We start from the raw sequence: 19,491 nt of genomic DNA on the forward strand, positions 1-19,491 counted from the left end.
TGCTTCTTGGAGAATGGAATGAAGTTAAATATCTGTGCAATTTTTCTTTACTTCGAATATTATTGTAAAGAATATTAGATGTTAGACATAAACGTTTATATTAAGTCATTACAGAAATAATATCAAAATTCAAGTAAATATCAAAGAATTTATTAGTAATTTTTAAAACAAAATTGAATTATTACAACTATAGTTTATAAAATAAATAATATCCTGTAATATATTTTATATATTAATATTTAATTTTTTTATTTAATATTGTCGAGAATATTGTCTTTCTGGTCTTCAGCATCGAAGGGAGATTGTCCTTATTAGAATCATATAATAAAATATTGTACATAATAATTGTAGAATAATAATTATTCTAATAATTAATCTACAAAATTAATAATAATATAAACTTTTAATAATAAATTTCTGTTTGCATTTTTTATAATTTTATTAATTATTATTAATCTCCATTGATCCAAATATTCCATATATGATTATCACGATAACCGATATATTAATAAATAAAAAAATTGTTGTTGGATGTTGGAAATAGCAACAAAATTTTTTAAGATTTAAATTTTTTATAACATTGTCTGTATATATATCAAAAACAATAATAGAAAAAATAAAAATATTTTAATTAATAATTTATCAATATATTTATATTTAATATTTTTTAAATAATAAAATTTTTGAAAATACAGATCATAAATATACATATTAGAAACTTTGTATACATATTAGAAACTTTGTAATTAAAAAGATAAGAAATATGTTAAAAAGAAAATTATACATTTTTCTATTGAAATTAAGCTTCTTAAACGATATTATTTATGAGATAACATGTAGTTGAAATTGTAATTGAATACAATTCAATTTTAACACTAGAGAAAAGAGTAAAAATATGAGATATCTTTTTATTTTTTGACTTTATGAATCTTAGAATAGAATATAAATAAAAAAAATAAAACGAATAATTTCAAAAAATTTCATATGAATACGTTAAAAATATATTCTTAAAAATGCATAGAATCTTATATTTAAATTTATGAAATTCGAATTCGTATCTTTATGAATCCTCAAAACTCTTGAAGCACTCGAACCTCTCAAAACTCTCGAAAATCGAAACTCTTGAAATCCAGAATGCTTACTTTTTTTCTTTTTATAATTTTAAAATATTAATTTTTAAATTCTTCAAATTTAAGATCGTAATCAAAAAAAAGAAACTACTCGCAATTCTTTTGGTTCGTAAACAAATTTTATTCTTTACTCTTTCGAGAGTTTCGAATTACAAAAAGTTTTAAAAGAATTTAAAACTTGTTGAACTTCAAAGGTTTCAAGGTTTCTACGTTTCTAGTGAACTCCTTATAATGTCGACATCTTTCCATCTTACATAATCAAACCAATAAAAACTTTCTTATTCTCCTTTATTTTTATAATAAATAGACGCAGAGTTATACATGACAGTATTCATAGGTACATAAAAAAAACATAGAAAATTCAACAAAATAAAATTTCATGTATATATGTATATTTAATATATATTTTTAAAAAAAGAAAACATGTTCGCTTCTAATAGAAAAACAAAATTGTCTCCGTGTTTTATAGATACGGAAAAAAAAAAAGTATGAAATAAAGAAAAAAAAAATCTTCAAAAATAATCAAACCCCATGCGTATTCGCACTATTCGCAAAACCTTCATTCCTCAGCACATTGAACAGTTTTCGTGTACCAGGGGTGGGAATTTTCAATATCTACCCGACATAAAATTTATGCGAACCAGCACGGAACCCTCCTGTGTCTCTCCACGAATTCCAGTTCGGAAAAAATCACTGTACGAACTTCCATTTCTTCTACCCCCCTCCCCCTCCCCACCTGTAATCCACTTACAAGTTTTTCCCTTTTCTTTGGGAGAATCAGCGCGGAGAAAAAAAGTCTTCTTTGGACGGCAAATAGGATTCTTTTTTTCATGTGGAGCGCGCGTGTTCGCATATCGCGTGCAAATATTAGATGGCTGTTCTGATAGGTTTTCACAGAGACGGGAAGTATACGCGAGCGTCTCTTTTGCCGGAGCGTGGAAACGTATCCGGAATTCGTCGCACGCTCGTTGGAACTGCTCGGCTCTCACAGGATAGACACTATTTTGTTTGGAGAACTCGGCTTTCTCGCGAATATTCGAGTGGTTTGGGAAGGGGGGAAAAAAGAGGAAAGTTGGAAGAGCGTTTCTTGGGACCAAATGTGACGAGAGAATTCGCGTAATGTAGCTTTGAGGATACGGAGAGATACTGAATTAAACAAAAGTTGTTTCGAATGAAAGAAAATTAAATTTTATTATGGATGATAATGTATTGATATTTTTTTATTGCGATTGATTGAAATATATGTATCTTTTTGTTAATTAATATTTAAAAAAACCTTGATTTAGAAGAGATAATTATTTTTTTGTATGTTTTAAATAATTTGTTATTTTATTATACTGTGAGAGACTTAAATCTTTATATTTGGAATGCCTGTATCATATTAAGATTGTTGTACTCGGATCAGTTAATAAGTTAATTACTTCCTTGTTCCAACTTCTCTTCTAAAAGAGATATGTAGTTACCATTAAGTAATTACATACAGTAAGTAATTATTATTAATGTGTAATAATAAAGTAAAAGTATAATATATTATCAGCTAAATTGTATTTATCAGTCATATACAATATTATTAAATAGATAATAAAATTATTAATATTTTTTATTGATTGAAAATATACATTTTTTTGTCTAATATTAGAAATTTTAAAAATCTTATAGAAGGGATAATTATTTTTTTGTTTCTTTGTTTTAAATATTTTGTTATTTTATTATACTGAGAGAATTAAGCCTTTGCATTTGAAAAGTCTGTATTATATTAACATTGTTGTATCCAAGTCAATTAATAAGTAAATTACTTTGTTCCAATTTCTATTCTGAAAAAGATATGTACTTGAATAGCTATATAGATGCAATATTGTTATTAATGTGTAATAAACATCAACTTAAATTGCATTTATTAATCATACATTATAATTAAAGTAGATCTAAAATAAGTCATATAATAATGCATCGTATATTTAAAATATATTAATACTAATTGTAAATAAGATTTTTGAGAGCAACAAATTATTTTTAGCATTATATTAATTATTCCATCGAATTAATTAAAACAATCTTTATTTAAAATGAATCTGTTAAATAAATTAATGTATAAAATTATGTTATTATTATTTAATAAATAATGAATAATCATGAATAAATAACAAGAATAATAATAATAATAATAACTAAAGAATATAAAATGATTGTTTATATAAAGTGGTTCATCAAACATTATTATTTCGATTTTCATTATTATTATTATCCATATAATAAATATGTTGTTGAATTTCAAGAGAAGCATATTCTGATGTTATTTTTTATAGATAGAGAATATATCAAATTCACTAACATTTCTCTTAAATGGAAATATTTTTACAATTAATACAACTTAATATTCTATACAAAAAAATATTAAAAACTATTTATATACTATTTATATAAAAATTATTAGTTTAGAAAATATTTTAAAGAAAACTTATCACATAAAAAATAAACAATATATAAACAATAGAATTTTTTTCTCTTTTATGATAAATTTTACAAACTCCAAATATGTAAAATATCTTTTAATGGTTTTTGGATATAAGCAACTTAATATTTTTTTTTAAATATGATAAAATAATTTAAAAAACATTAATAACATTTACATATGCTTTACCTATAAAAAATCTAATAATCAAAATATATATTCTTCCATCAATCACTTTTATTTTTTCATTTCATCTTTTCATTCAAACATTTTTCGCTATAATAACAACGATGTAAAACAACGATGTAAAAATGGTAATATCTGCTAAATCACTCTGTAAATTGGATATAAATTTTTCGAAGAAATATAAAGTAAATTCCTCGGTTATTTATGATAAATGCTTACAACTTTGACAAATTATATCGGACAGTAAGACTTGAATTTAGATTTATGTTAGCGATAAAAAGTATTTCATATTTTTTTTTTAACACATTTGCGAACAAGATAACTGTAATCGTTGATAACCAAGCGTCGTTCGGGGACAAGATGGTTGTAGTTGTTTTAAGTGCTCCAGGGACAAAATGATTGCAGCAGTTCTGGTTATACGTGTTGAATCATAATGTTTCACAAAGAGTCACTGTTTTCTTCTTGGTATTCCACAACATAAGATAATACATTTCAATTATCGCAAAGATGTTATTTGAGTTTTACTATAGGTATTACAATCGGTATTCAATTTTTATTGTTGTAATGTTGACGTGTTATTTGAATAGAAATCCATGTAAATTTATATACAAATTTTTAAATTTTGTCTTGTTTCATGAAACATATGATTTTAATCTAAAGTTTCCGAGAACGTTTTTAAAAAGATTAATTTATCAACAAAATTAAGTTAAAAAAATTAAGTTATAATTTACATAATAGTTTTTAAAATTTTTATGAATTAAATTTATTAATAATAATAAATAATAGATAGATAATAGATAGTATTATTTAAATATTAAAAACGAAAAACATTATGAAATATATTATAAATTGATAAATTGATGAAATTAAAAAAAGAAATAAAAAATAAAATTAAAAATTTTATTTTAAAATTGACTTTGTATTATAGAATTGATAGAATTAAATTGCTTCCAAATTTTGCGAGTTTATCTCGCCATCATCAGTTAATTTGAGATCAAAAAATCATTAATGCTATTAAGCAAGATAATGCTCTCGTATCATTTATTAGAATGCAAAATATTAGATTATCCAATAAGTTTATCCAAATATTTTTAGAAAAATATTTTTTTAATTTTTTTTTAATAAATTACGAGTTATTTGATTATATTTATATAAAAAGATTACTTTTCGTATATTTATATAAAAAGATTACTTTTCGTTTTCTATAATAATAAAATTAAAAAGTAGACAATGATCATAATGATTGATAATAATTGTAAGGAAACAGTGAATTTTCAGCGGACATTTTTTGCAATTTTGAAAGTAACTTCAAGATATTTATGTCAATAACTATTTTCTTTACTGTTATATCTTTTCAAAAATCTGAAAAAATAATGAGATGGATATTTATTGAATATTTCATTTCATCATACAATCGTTGAATCAATTATTTAAAAAATTATTCATAAAAATAAAAATTTCTTTGAAATGAAATTTTTTTAATTCAGAAATTTTGTTTTAAATATAAATAATGTAAGTTAAATTAAACTAGATAAAAATATATTAACTTCAGTTCTAAATCTTTCTCATTTATTTCAAGCAATCTAAAGTAATTTATGGAAAACAATTCAATCTATTAGTTTATTAATATTAGATTTCAACAACAAGAATTCTTTTTACTGTCAAATATTCCATAATTTTTAATTCAAATTAAAAGAAAATTTTGAACGCAGTAAAAAAAAATCTTAAAAAAAATTCAAACTTTACAATAATTTGAACAATATTCAACTTTTCTTGGTTTTAATCGCTTTTAAGATAAAAAATAAAATTTAAATTAAAACAAATCTAATACATCATTTAAAAAATTGTATGCAAAAGATACAGAAGTAAAACATGCATAAGTGATATTTAACTATGAACACTAAAAAATAGAAAAAAATATATTATCATGGTCTCATGATAAAGTAAAACATCTCTCTATAACAATGATAAAATATTTCATTCAAAGCTAAAAAAGTTAAAACATCGAATGAGAGAATCAATCAATATACAGGAGTGCATGCAACATTTTTATTTATCTGAGAAAATAATGTATTGGCTCGTGAACTTTCTTCTGAACTTCTGATTATAGTTTCCTCAAGTATATTCTATCATAATGAAATTGGAAGTTGGAAATATTTCCACGTTTCACAAGGAATCATAGTAAAGATATTCCAGAAGAATTCTAATAACGGAATAATCTAATAAAAAGCAGAAATATTATTAGAACTCTAGTAATAAAAAATATATATACAACATATTTCTTATTTGTAAAAAAGAAATTACAGTTGAAATTAATCGTGTAATTTTTAAAAAACTGTTTTGAATTCTGAAATTACAAAAGCAACATTCAATTTTCAAAATTTAAATTGCATCTCCAACAATGATATTTATTATTTTGTTATGGAAATATAAAATTGTATAAAAAATATTTTGATTGAATGTAGTGAGTAGTGATTGGCAAATTGATAAATTGATAAAAAAACCGGTAATTGGTTAAAAAATTGCTTTCGAAAAAACAAAATATTCATTATTATAGAATTGAATGAAAGAATCGAAAATGTATAAATATTTTGAATATTTCGTGCAGAAAAGATAATTTTTAATTTTTAATTCTTTTGATTATATTATCGAATAATATATTTTTTTTAATTTTATATTATATATTTATTACTATAATATTTCAAAATATTACATTAACAATATTTATATAAATGAGTAAATTAATAATTTATTTAAATTAAGAAAATAAGAATCTTTACTTTATTTCAAATCTAATTCAAATTTCTTCATCCAATTATTGGTACAAACATAGAAAATATATTATTTGCTATAAAGAAAAACTAAATTATTATAAATCACCGAATAAAAGTTTATAAAACGAAAATAATTATTTCATTCCATCCCAATGTACTTACACATGCAGTTTTCATTTTATAACAGTTCACACGTGCCAATCTAATAAAATCGAACCAACTCCTCTGAAAACCCACCTGTCTCTCCGAAAATCTTGAGCCAACTATAGAAAGACGAAGATCCAATCCACGGGTACTCTTTTCCACTCGAAGAAACCTCAACCTCTCGAGCCCATAATCTCTCTCAAGTGATTCGTTCGGTCTGCTCGAACGAAGTGCCTCGTCGAACCTCTCATTCCACCAGTTTGGTATTCCGTAAACGTTATCACGTGTGAATTCGTCGACCGTGTCAAGTGTGCGTCTTCGGTACCGTACGTGAATCTACTGCGAGAATAAGTCGTGTGTTAGAGGCCGTTGTTTCCTCACGTTCGACCTTTCGTGGACGATGAGTTCACGAGTTTTCATGTTGCTTCTGTCCGTCTTCTTAAGTTTTATAAAATGAATTTCGAGGGATGCTGTGAAATTTATTTACGAAAGAATTTGTTTTTTTTTTTTGTCTTGCAATAGTAGTAAGAATATCATGATCAATTTTAGTATAGTATGAGATGTAATGTCAAAATATAAGGTTCATTAGATATGTTATTCTTTTCTTGTTAAAATATTATGCAAATACAATGTATAGTGTGTCTTTAGTCTTCGAAAATTTATTAAGAAGTTGGAAAACTAAAGAGTGATCCAATATATGATTGGTCAAATATTCATTGAAATATTTATTTTGAACTGTAAAGAAGAAAACTGTAATGAAGAAAAAAAACATTGGAATAAAATTTTTAGCAAACATTTATTAAAAAACATCTCAGATCTCAAATGATTTTTTAATTGCCATAACATCGAATAATTTCTATTAATAACTTTTTAATAAACAACTGGCATTGTCAGAATGTCAAAATTTTAATAATATATTAAAAAATTATAAAAATTTAAGGATTTTTTAAATAATTGCTAAATTTTTTTCTATAAAATAAATAAGATATTTCCAGTTTAAAGGATTGTTTTGAAAAAAAATTCATTATCTCAATCAATTAGAATTTTAAATGATTTTCAATCTATTTTTAATATCTATAATTGTACGCAGATTAATTAATTAAAACTTTATGATATGCTAAAAAATATATTATATTTTTTTTATTTATCCAATAAAAAGAATATCTATATATTTTTGTCTAATTTAATTATATAATAAATAATAAACTAAAATTTTATGATATAAAAAATATATTATAATATTTTACCAACCTGATAAAAAGAATATTTATATATTTTTGATTAATTTGTGAAAAAAAGTAATATGTTCTAAAAGTAATATTTTCTATTTTTGCTAGTTTAGACAAATTATGTAACTTTTTGTTCAAAAAATTCTTTTAAAATCTTCTTTATTTATTTAATTTTATTTTGTAAATAAAAAAAAATAATATTCAAAATTATACTTAAAATGATAATTATTTATTATTATCTCTACTTTATATAAAAAAAATGCACCTGTAGATCTCTGATGGTTCACCAATGTGTGTGTGTATGTAATAAATCGCAATAAATCGATTGCAAATGAATTAGGTTATTTGTACCAATAATTATGCCCAATTAATTATACATATATATGAACATATTTTTATACAAGATAAATTATAATATAATATCAAATCGAAGATAATTTTAAAATAAATTTTAACTTCAATTAAAAATTTAATATTTTATATTTTATAAATTTTATTAACAAGTTTAAAAAACATCCAACAAACGAAAATTTAAACTTCATCAAATTCATTCAACATATTTTCCTTTCAGCAAATAATAATTTATTTACATTATATTCATAAAATATATGATGAAAATATGGAAAATAATTAAATTAAAAATAAATTTAATACTTTTATTTCTTTTTAAATGACAATAATCGGAAATAATTTTATATTTCTTTTTATTATTGTGTCTCTTATAATAGATTCTTTGATAAAACATAATTTTATTTTGAGATAATAATAATAGTACATAATATCTAAAACACAAAAAAAGTATTCAGTAAGAGATTACAATATAAATAAAACACAAGTTTTTCACTTTCTGAAATTAGTTCATACATTTTTCATATTTTCATTTTCATTATTATTTGAAATTCTAATTTGAATACATTAAAGAATAAAAATGAAATAAACAATAATTTCTGTTTTGATAAAAATTCTGAAAATAATGTTACGTGTCAGGGTAACCGGTACAAATATCCACATAGTATATAAAAATGCCAAATGTATTTTTCCAAGCAGAAACGATTCGACGAAAGAGTCATCCGTTTCTATATAGAAAAATTTCTTTCGTTCTGTCATAAGTAATGGGGGAATTGTAGGGTGACAAGAATTTCTTCCCTTTCTTCGTAATAGAGCCAAAGGAAGAATAAACCCATCTTTGTAATAAGAAGGACAAAGCAGGTATATCGTAGGAAATTTAGGAAAAAGGACAAAGCTTAAGGAGATTTGTATCAGAATGAAAAATAACGAAAGTCTCAGGATATTTAATTATTATTCTCTGATAAATTTTTTAAGATTTTGACATGGAAAAATATAAAAGAAAAAGAGTCCGTTTAAAAATCTGATGCAATCCAAATTTTTCCTTTTGAACTTATCTTCTTTTTTCCTCAGAAATTAATATTACTTAAGTAGAAATGAGCGTGTATATCAGAAACACGTATGCCAAAAAACTAAGATTTTAGTTTTATTCGATATATATATTCCGGTAAAATTAAATAAAGTTTAATACACTTTATTTTTTGTTATTGTATTATATCTTTTAATTATACATATAATTGTACATATAAAGTACTTACATTAAATACACATATTATAATATATATTATAAATTTGAGTTTATATATTCATACTATATTATATTATATATTATAATTTTAAATTTTTATAATATTATCCCATAAATTTCTTTCGCACCACGTTAGAAATGACTTTAATAACTGGCTATTTTTACATGAACATGCAGACTTATCTATTAACCATTTATGACATCGATTTCAGTCGTTCCAGAGTTCTTTTAAACTACGTTTCGTTGGTGATACAGTTTCTTTTAGAACTTTTTACTACATCGTTCAATATTGATAGCCGAAGGAAGCATTTGCGGTATGTTATGCTTCATAGCTTTAAAAAAAGTGATAGTGCAAATGATAATGCAGACGAGATTCGTACTGTTTACGGGAATACTATTACGACCATCCGCAATTAGTTTAAGAGATTTAAAGTTGGCAATTAGAGCTCGAAAGATGAAGGTCGCAAGGGCCGCCCAGCAGCGACGGATACAGATCTTATCAAGGCCATGCTAAAAATCCACGATATATTGTGCGAGATAATGGATGCCATTAACATTCCCCAAACAACATAATCACCTGATCAAGATGGGATATGTCGATCGATGTAAAATTTAGGTTTCACAGCTACGAAGACCTTATGAACCGCGTTTCTACGTGCGATTTGCTTCTCCAGTGAAAGAAATCCTTTCTTAAAGAGGTTCGAGACGAGACTTGGATTTTGTATCAAAATGTGTATTGATTTAAGAACAATAGACTTCAATCGTCGTGAAACTTGGACTGTCACCCGACGAAAAAAGTTCTTTTGTCCATTTGGTGGGATTGAAAAAGTGTACTTTATTGTGAGCTCCTTGAGTTCAATGAGAAAGCATCAATTCTGCAAAATATTGCAGCTTGATAAACTGGAAGCTATTATAACAGAAAAACGGCAAATCGACGAGATGTTGTTTTTCATCAATGCAATCAACAATGCAAAACCGCATGTTGTATTGGCTATAAGAGAAAAGCTTATAGTTAAAAGTTTGATTGAGACATTCTATCGCATCTTCTATATTCTCTAGATCTATCCGACTATTACTTCCTATCATTAAAAAAATTCTCTTCATGATAAATGGTTTTAATTCAAGTTTTAATTCAAGCGAAATAAAAACGCATCTTGAATATTTTGCAAATAAGCCCCAATAATTTTGGAAAGAGAATAATAAAGCTTCCTAAAAAATAGAAGAAAGTGATAGAGCAAAACGTTTATATATAACACAATAAATCAACAAATATTGTGTATTCATTTTGTATTATAAAAAAGGAAAGAAACTTATGGGACATAAGTAATAAATTATTATAGATATTAAAATTTTTACCACTGTGATTTTTATATCATATATCATCTAAATAAAAATTATCTTATATATTATTCTATCAATCTAATATATAAATATAAAATAGAAAATAACTGTTCCGCAAAGAATCAGAAACATTGAGACAAATATATCGAAAAAAAATGGGAGTTTACTATTTTTTATAATTATTTTTTAACAAATAATTACTAAAAATAAAAATTATAATATAATATATTTTTATAGTTTTAAATTGAAATAAAATATTTTTATATTGTAAAGAAGCTTTTATTATAATTTAAAATTATAAACAACATAGATACATCAAATAACAAATATTTATTTATCTTCAATAATTATTTATTAATCAAAATAATTATAAACATGTAATGAACTCTCAATTCCGACATTGTAATAAAAAAATATGATAATAAATATCAGCGATATTTAATTTACAAATTTTGATAAACTCATCGATAGAAAAATGTTTTTAAGAAAATTGAATTTTGGGACAATAACTTTTTGAAACGATTGTTTTTTATTGTCCAAAGAAAGAAAAATGAAATAACAATGGGAAAGGACGATAGAATTATGGAGCAGATTGAATTTATTTGGATTTGTTATTTTCTGAAGGTATTCACGACTGAATCGCAACGCGACACGATGAAATAAAATGAGGAGGGCCTGCGTCTAAGGACAGAGAGAGAGAGAGAGAGAGAGAGAGAGAGAGAGAGAGAGAGAGAGAGAGAGAGAGAGAGAGAGAGAGAGAGAGACGAGCGAAGTGAATAACGTCGCCGATTTATTTACGACTCGTTTCATCTTACGTTCGAGTTTTTTTTCATTTTCCGTTTATATCATTGCCATCCTCTAAAATCGAATGGAGTAGTCGTTGATTCCCTTCAAATCGATTCGATCTAAGAATCATTTCTTCAATCTCTTCAATTTTCTAACTCGGAAAATATGATAAATAACAGATGGATTTGCAAATATGAATTAGTGATAGGGATATGGATAAATATCGAATAAATAAAATTTTTTATAATTTAAAATGTCTAAGATTATAACATAATTTAATTTTATTAATTCGTTCCGTTTTGAGAAAAACTTTTTGAGAAAATCGAAATATCAAATTAAAATAATACAAAATTGATTCAATTCGAATTTCATTATTTGCTTAGATACATTTTATTATTTATTTATTACTTTAATTTTATTTTTAATATTTGAATATATAAGTAGTTTGACTTTTATAAATCAAAGTTTATAAGTGAAACTTTTATCACCTGTATCTCGAAATAAATAAATAATTATATGAGAAAATTCTCTCTATGAAATTCTTTCTCTAAAAAATATAGCAGAAAATAATTTAATTTAAGGAACTAATGATATCATAATTCATATTATAAATAAACAGAGATGGAAAAATAAATAACAAACATTTTATTGTATACAATATTTTACATTCTTTATTCTTCCATCTTCATTTAACTGTATAAATCATAACATTACTAGGTCCTTAATTATATATACTACTTTCTTTTATTCTTTTTAAAAAAGAAAATTTTTCCGGCAATCCTGACATCGTAACTTGTCAATAATCTATTCAATATTGTCTATTCAGTACACAATTCTCTTTTCGTTCAATTGTTAAAATTGTCTGAAAACGACAACAAAGCGCGAATTTTTTTCTTTCTTTCAATTATAATTGGAAAAATAATAATTCTTATATCTCTATGTTTCATTCAAATCTTTCACATTTAAAAATTTCAATAAGACAAAACTTATAATTCAAAGATTCTAGTTCTTTTCTTAAAATCGAAGTTATAATTGTGTAAAAAGAATTATTGATTCAATCCTTTTCAAACGAAACAATATCGTATTTTCATCGTTATTTTAATCGTACGAGAACAATCACCGGAACTCGTTCAAAACTCTCGCGTCAATCAGCTGTACGATATAGAATGTATAACATACATATATATGTATGTTATTAACCCTTCACCGGTCGGACGTTGATCTTACGAGATTGATGCAATTTAGCTATTTATAATTAAAAATTTCTTTATTTTCTAAAGAGATACTAGAAAAAAAACAATAAAATAAGTCAATTTTCAATTATAAAAATTTATTTTATAAAGAGATCAAATCAAAGCCTAAATTATTAATTTGTTTTCTAATCCAAAAAAGAATTGTGTTATAGATCACAGATAATTCGGTGCTCGCCAATTTTTTTCATAATTCAAACAAAAGAAATTTTATAAAATGAAAAATAATATTTATCAATTTATCCTGTTTTATTACAAAAGATATTCTCTTTTTTTGTATATATGCCAAAAATGATTCAAACATATATCTGATCTGTTTTATAATCCAAACAAAAAAAATTCTGTTGCAGATCAAAAGTGAATGATCATCAATTTGTTTCATAATCAAAATAAAAAATTCCATTATACAGATGAAAAATGATCCAATACTCTCCAATTTATTCTATAATCCAAGCGAAAGAAATACTCTTATAATTAAAAAAAAAATAACCCAACATTTTGCAATTTGTTTTATAACATCCAAATGAAAAAATTTTGTTACGGGCCAAAAATGAAACCGGCGTGCACGCAATTTCATCGTTCGATCCTTTTGAAAGTTAATAATATAAATACATTCCTTTGCATAATAACTACTGGCTCGGTCCTTTTTTTGGTTGCCTCGCTTGCGTGACTTATTTCAATTTAGATGACGTCGAAGGACGTTGCCAAATCGTCCAAACCTAATCCCTATCGCGTTTCAAAATAATAACCAAGCCGTATTTCTCAAACAAGTTGACGCATCTATTTTCTGATATACGCGTCGATGTACATATTGCCAATGAAATACGCTTATGACGGAAGTAAATACGCACAAATGCGAAATTTCACGCTTTTGTACTCGTATCTATTTTATTTACTAACTCACGACACATAAGTAATTCCCATATTCGACTCGTTTGCACGCTATGTTAATACGCTATGTCAATACAGGATTTACAGTAATCTGTAATCATAGTTATACTTTATATGGAAATATATTTAATCAAATGATATATATGTTGCATGAACGAATGTATGGGAAGATAAATATGTATAAAATTGATTATTTTAAAAATTAAGATAAATACAAAAAATGATATTTAAAAATATTTGAGATCTATTTATTAAGTTATAATTCAATTTTGCATCAAATGAAGACGGAGATAGAATCATTTTGCTATAGATAAATAAATATTCCTTCTAATCTGTAAAATCTTTTTAAATTTTTTAATTTATCTGAATATCCTATAATAATCTGAATATAACTGTATTTAAATCTTTCCAATAATGTTTATTGACATTAGATTAATTTTAATATATTATGAGTGTTATATATATATAAAAATATTATTATATATATATAATATATATAGTATTATATAGTACAAATTTTATTGTATAAATGAAAAAAATTATAACGTGCAATATTAATAAAAATTGTTAACGTAATTAATTGAAAATATTCGAAGTTTTAGCTTAGTATCTAATAACGTTAATGATAATGAACTTTTATTTTTCAATTGTCTGAAAACTGAACTAAAAAAGAACTAAAAATGAAAAATTATATCATATTCAAACATTTATATTTCAATCATTTCAAAAAAAGTTCCAGAAAATGAAAGAAAATTATTCTTTTAATAATTGTGATAAAAAAATTTTTTAAATATCATAAAAATGTATAATGATAAATTAATAACATCTTATGTTTCTTGTTCATATTAAATGCGCAATTTTTATTCTAATTACAATAAATAGAATAAAACATTAAAAATAAGTTCTTATTTTTACTTTTCCTTTTTACAATGTATGTACATACGTCGCAACAAATGTGAAATGACACACTATGAGCAAACTGACTATTTACGTACTTAAGTCTTCGGTAAATGCAACGTCATCGTCGACACCTGTTTCCGGGTATACCTTTTACTTATTGGCGCCGTGCACTCACGTATTCAACCGGATGATTCACGCTAGAACCTTGTTTCTGACAGATGCTCTAAACGCGTGTCTATATACATAAGTATATGTATATACACGGAACGATGATATGATCGAGGTGAATCGATACGGATCGCGTTTTGTTATCGACAGAGTTATGCTATGTGCAGTGCCGTGATATCATAAACCGAGTGTAGAATTGGCCATGCATCATCCAAGATATTTTTATGTCACATAATCCTCAGGGCTATGTAATACTTGTTAATATTCTCATGTCACATGCAATATTATTAATAATTCAGAATAGAATGACATAACAATTGAGATAAAAGAAATTTAAATATAAAGAAAGAATAATTAAATATAACAATAATTAGTTGTTTTTAACGTAATATATATTTCGATATCATAATCGATTTATTATAAAAGATAATTATTAAGACAATGAGGAAAAATACTTTCAATCTTATCGTGAAATATATTACACTTATTTCGGAAAAGTGATCTATACTCGAATAAAATAGCATAAAAAAATTGTCCAATACTTAAGACTAAAGTTATATATTTGCTATATAAAAATCATTTCGGAAAATATATATTAATTATCAAAAAAATATAAGAAAAGAAAACAGCACACCATTACAAGTAATAATTAAATAGTTTTAAATAAAAAGCAACATTCTAAAGAAACACGAAATATAAATACTAGCAGAGCTTTTATTGGTCGGATATCTAAGTGTTTGAGAAATTCTAATTATAATTTCAACTTAATTTCAAAATTCGGATTTTTATCATTATATTAAAAGTTCTAGGCAGGCTTTAAATTATAATGAATATTTCGAACATATTTGGATATCCAGATAAAAGTTTTATTATAACTAAATGTAGGATTTAATTATTCAAAATTTAGAGATATTTTCATAAATAAAATTTCAAAAATATTTTATGTTTATATATCAAAGCTACGAATACAATTTTTAATTCATGAATTCATTTGTAGACTCGTATCTAATTGTTGTCTGATAAGTAAAAATGAAATCTGTTAGTAGTGTGTTATAAATATATAATAAATATATTTATATTTGAATTTATTGAAAATCTTATTTCCGTTAATATCACCAATTTTGATATTTGGATTGAACATAATTTCTAAATTCGTCTCTAAAGTAATCTCTATATCGTAGATGATACACAAAACCTCTGATTTCTTGCACGATCGATAATTCAGAACATAGAAAAAATGATACATCCATTTTATATCTTGTCCAATAATAAAATTATTGTAATCTCAGTTGTTATCGAATTACACAAATACAGCTGAACACTTTTATCTATATATATCATATATTATCTGCTATTGGATGAACTTTATAAATCACGATAGAAAATAGCAGTTAGTTGCACGAAAATGAATGACATTTCTATTTTAATAATGTTTAATCCAAGTAATTTTAATATTCCGATAATTACAAATAATAATTCTATATTTAAATAATTCTTAATTAAATTCTTTTGTTTCTATATTACAGTGATAATGAATTGTATATTAAATTTCTTATTTTACTATGTTCAATGTTCATTTTTAATAAAATATATTAAATTTCTATATATTTCTAGTTACTTAACATTAAACTCAAATTACTAAATTTATTAAAAATTAACTATTCATCCTAAATCTAATTTAATATTTTTCTCGCAGGTCACGTATAAACAATGAATAAAAAAAACAAGATCTCTTCTTTATCAACAATATTTAACACGCACGCACAAAAGAGATGATAATTGCCTAAATTTAAAGACGGCAGAGTAACGAGTGCTCTCATCCATCCCAATCCAAAAATTCGTAGACCAAATAAAACCTGCAGAGCCGTAATAAAAAGGAAAAAAGGAAAAAAAGGAACCATCGTCCTCATCGTTCGAATAATTACGGTACGGTAGAATCGGTAGAAAGCGGCGGGTAACGAACGAGAGGGTGTCGCCGACTTGCGTTAATCCGACCAAGGGGGAGGACTGAACGTCAGCGCGTCGAATAATTGCGACCGATTCTCGATTCGAAAGTGAGAAAAAGATCGGAACCATTGACGCGGAAATCGTTCGCGCATTCCCTACGTAGCGAAACTTGAATGAATTGGTGGTGGAGTGTCTAGGACGGTGTGAGAAGGGGGAGTGAGGCCCCCTTGGTTGGTCACGCGTGCTCACTTTTAACCGCGGAGGGTCCCCGTTAATTAAAGATTCTTAGGGCACGGTTTGAAGTAGTGAGCGGCCATGTATGTAATTGTGTATTCCCCTGTTGGCAGGCCTGTTAGAGAGAGGCTTTGTTTTTAAGAAGGAACAGTAGGGGGCTCGTAGGTCTGCGCACGCCCGCAGACAATGGCCACCGACTACAATACGAGGTCTGTGTTTGTATTTCGCTGCCTGCTCGATATCATCTACGATCTCTTTCTTCTTTTTCTATTTCACCGGTAATATCGGGACTGGTATGTTCTCTATCTTATGTGTATACGTATGTGTAACTTATCTTTCTTTGTTCCACGTTTTGTTCCGACTTGTGGATGTACTAGACATGCAAAACTGGTGGTCAGAAGAATTTTTCTTTTAAGTCGTGTAGTATATGTTTATTGATAATAAGGTTCTTTTAATTAATTAAAATGTAATATTATTTTATCATGTAAATATCATTTAATAATTCTAACAAAAAGTTAAAAAAATATAATTGTTTAGTTTTAGTGATTTCTTTCAATTTTAATAATAGTACTTTAGTTTTCCTTTTTTTTTTTAGAAAGCTTTATTTTATAACTAAAATAAGATTTAATCAATTCAAAGGAATTTAAAAAATTTTTATTCATCTTTTATGATTTTTACTCTTCCAAACGATCAGAATACAATATGAAAATGTTGGCTATAAAAATAGAATGTAAAATAAAATAATACAATACAATATTATACATATGTTTGTCTGTAAATATAATTCTTACTTCATATTTCTAGGTTTTCCTCAGTTTTCTAACTTTTATTTATTTCTCTGTGGGCTTCTGTACACTCATTTTCATTTCTTTCCTCATAATTCTCTCTGTCTTTTCTCTTTGTTTCCATTTCAACGACCATCTTTATTCGTCTGTCGCGTACCTCGTGTCCTTTTTCTTTTGTTATGTTTCTTGTCTCCTCTTTTCCTATCCGTCGCGCCGATACACTAGCGTTTTAGTTTTCCATGTTGCTTCCCTCTCCGCTTTGCGCGTACTTTTGTGACCCTCGTTTCTATGTTTCAACGTTTCTCCCTCATCCACTGGTCTCTCTACTCCTTTCAATCGGCTCTTGTCACTTTGTACTGTAGCCTCAGTAAGTAATATACAACGCAAGAATGATTATTTTCGCGAATTTTACTTTTAAAATTAATTTTTTATATAGCTAAATCTAATTTTTTTATTCTTTCTTTTTTTTTTAGAAAAAAAAATAATTAGTATTTTATTTTCTTACATTCATTTTTTTAATCGAAAAAAAATATATTTTTATGATCTTTTCAGTGGATAATAAAATTAAAATTAATCATAGATAACCTTGTAACATATATAAGTTATTAAGTATAAATTTTAATATATATGAATATATGTACATATATGCAGTTCATAATTTGTAGCCATTCTTATAATTTTGATTTTATGTAGAATAGACTATAAATTGCTTTTTCATTTTAAAATTATACATATGTAATTATAATTATAATATATATAACTAATATTAATTATATATATAACTTTTTTTATCGTTAAATTTTTTAATTTTTTTGCAAATTTTTCGATTTTTTTTCTGAATATTAAGTCGAAAAATTATAATAAAATAATAAATAAAAATAATTTTATTTTATTTATAATATGAATGTTTCATTATTTTAAAGAGTAAATTTCAAAGAATATATATATACGCAATAATAATTTTATCACTGATAAAATCATTGATACATTATTTGATTTATTCCTTCCAATATCAGGGTTTTGTTAATGATATGTACTATAATTTGTCTCGAAAAGGATGTAAAAAGAATGTAAAATAAAAGAATGTATGTACAATATGTAATTTACTATGTATAATATGTAAATTACTATCAATCATGTTCATTGAAGTTAATGTTTTATTATTATGAAGCAAAATAGAATAGAATGTCATATCGATAAGCAAAGGAAAAGAGATTTATTTAAACATATATGAATAATTTCCAAATGAACCAATGTTCAAAAAGGATTGAGCTAAAGTCGTAAGTAAGAGAAGATAATTGACCAAGGCCAAGGTTAAAATGGCCCTAGATATTATCGTAAAGGATTGGTCGTTAATAATATCGGTAATTCGAGCAATATCTAGAGGCTGGAGGAGATAACTGAAAGTGGCGCTCGTTTCGAATCAGCACCGCCCCCTTTCGTTCGCAGAAAGCGATCTACGAGATACGAGAATCACTTAGAGGCGAGAAATTGCTTGTATATACTTGAAGTGAATAAGTGAGGTGGAAGAGAAACGAGGTGTTTAAAATTGGTTGAAGCTTATGCTCTGCTCATTCGTTTAATAAAAAATTGGAACAGTAATCACAATATTTTATCGTCTTTTATTTTTTTAATCTCTTAAGTAATTTCTAAAATTGAAAAAAATGATTCAAAAAATAT

General features: G+C 25.1%; 1 protein-coding gene across 15 annotated transcripts in view; it reads left to right on the top strand.

Annotated features, from left to right (window-relative positions):
- Positions 1–19,491, top strand: part of LOC108004198 (ankyrin repeat domain-containing protein 50) — a 307,200-nt gene that overhangs the window by 119,949 nt on the left and 167,760 nt on the right. The gene's annotated exons all lie outside the window — the stretch shown is intronic.

This window comes from Apis cerana, linkage group LG12 (genome assembly GCF_029169275.1).
Source record: "Apis cerana isolate GH-2021 linkage group LG12, AcerK_1.0, whole genome shotgun sequence".
Lineage (NCBI taxonomy): Eukaryota > Metazoa > Arthropoda > Insecta > Hymenoptera > Apidae > Apis > Apis cerana.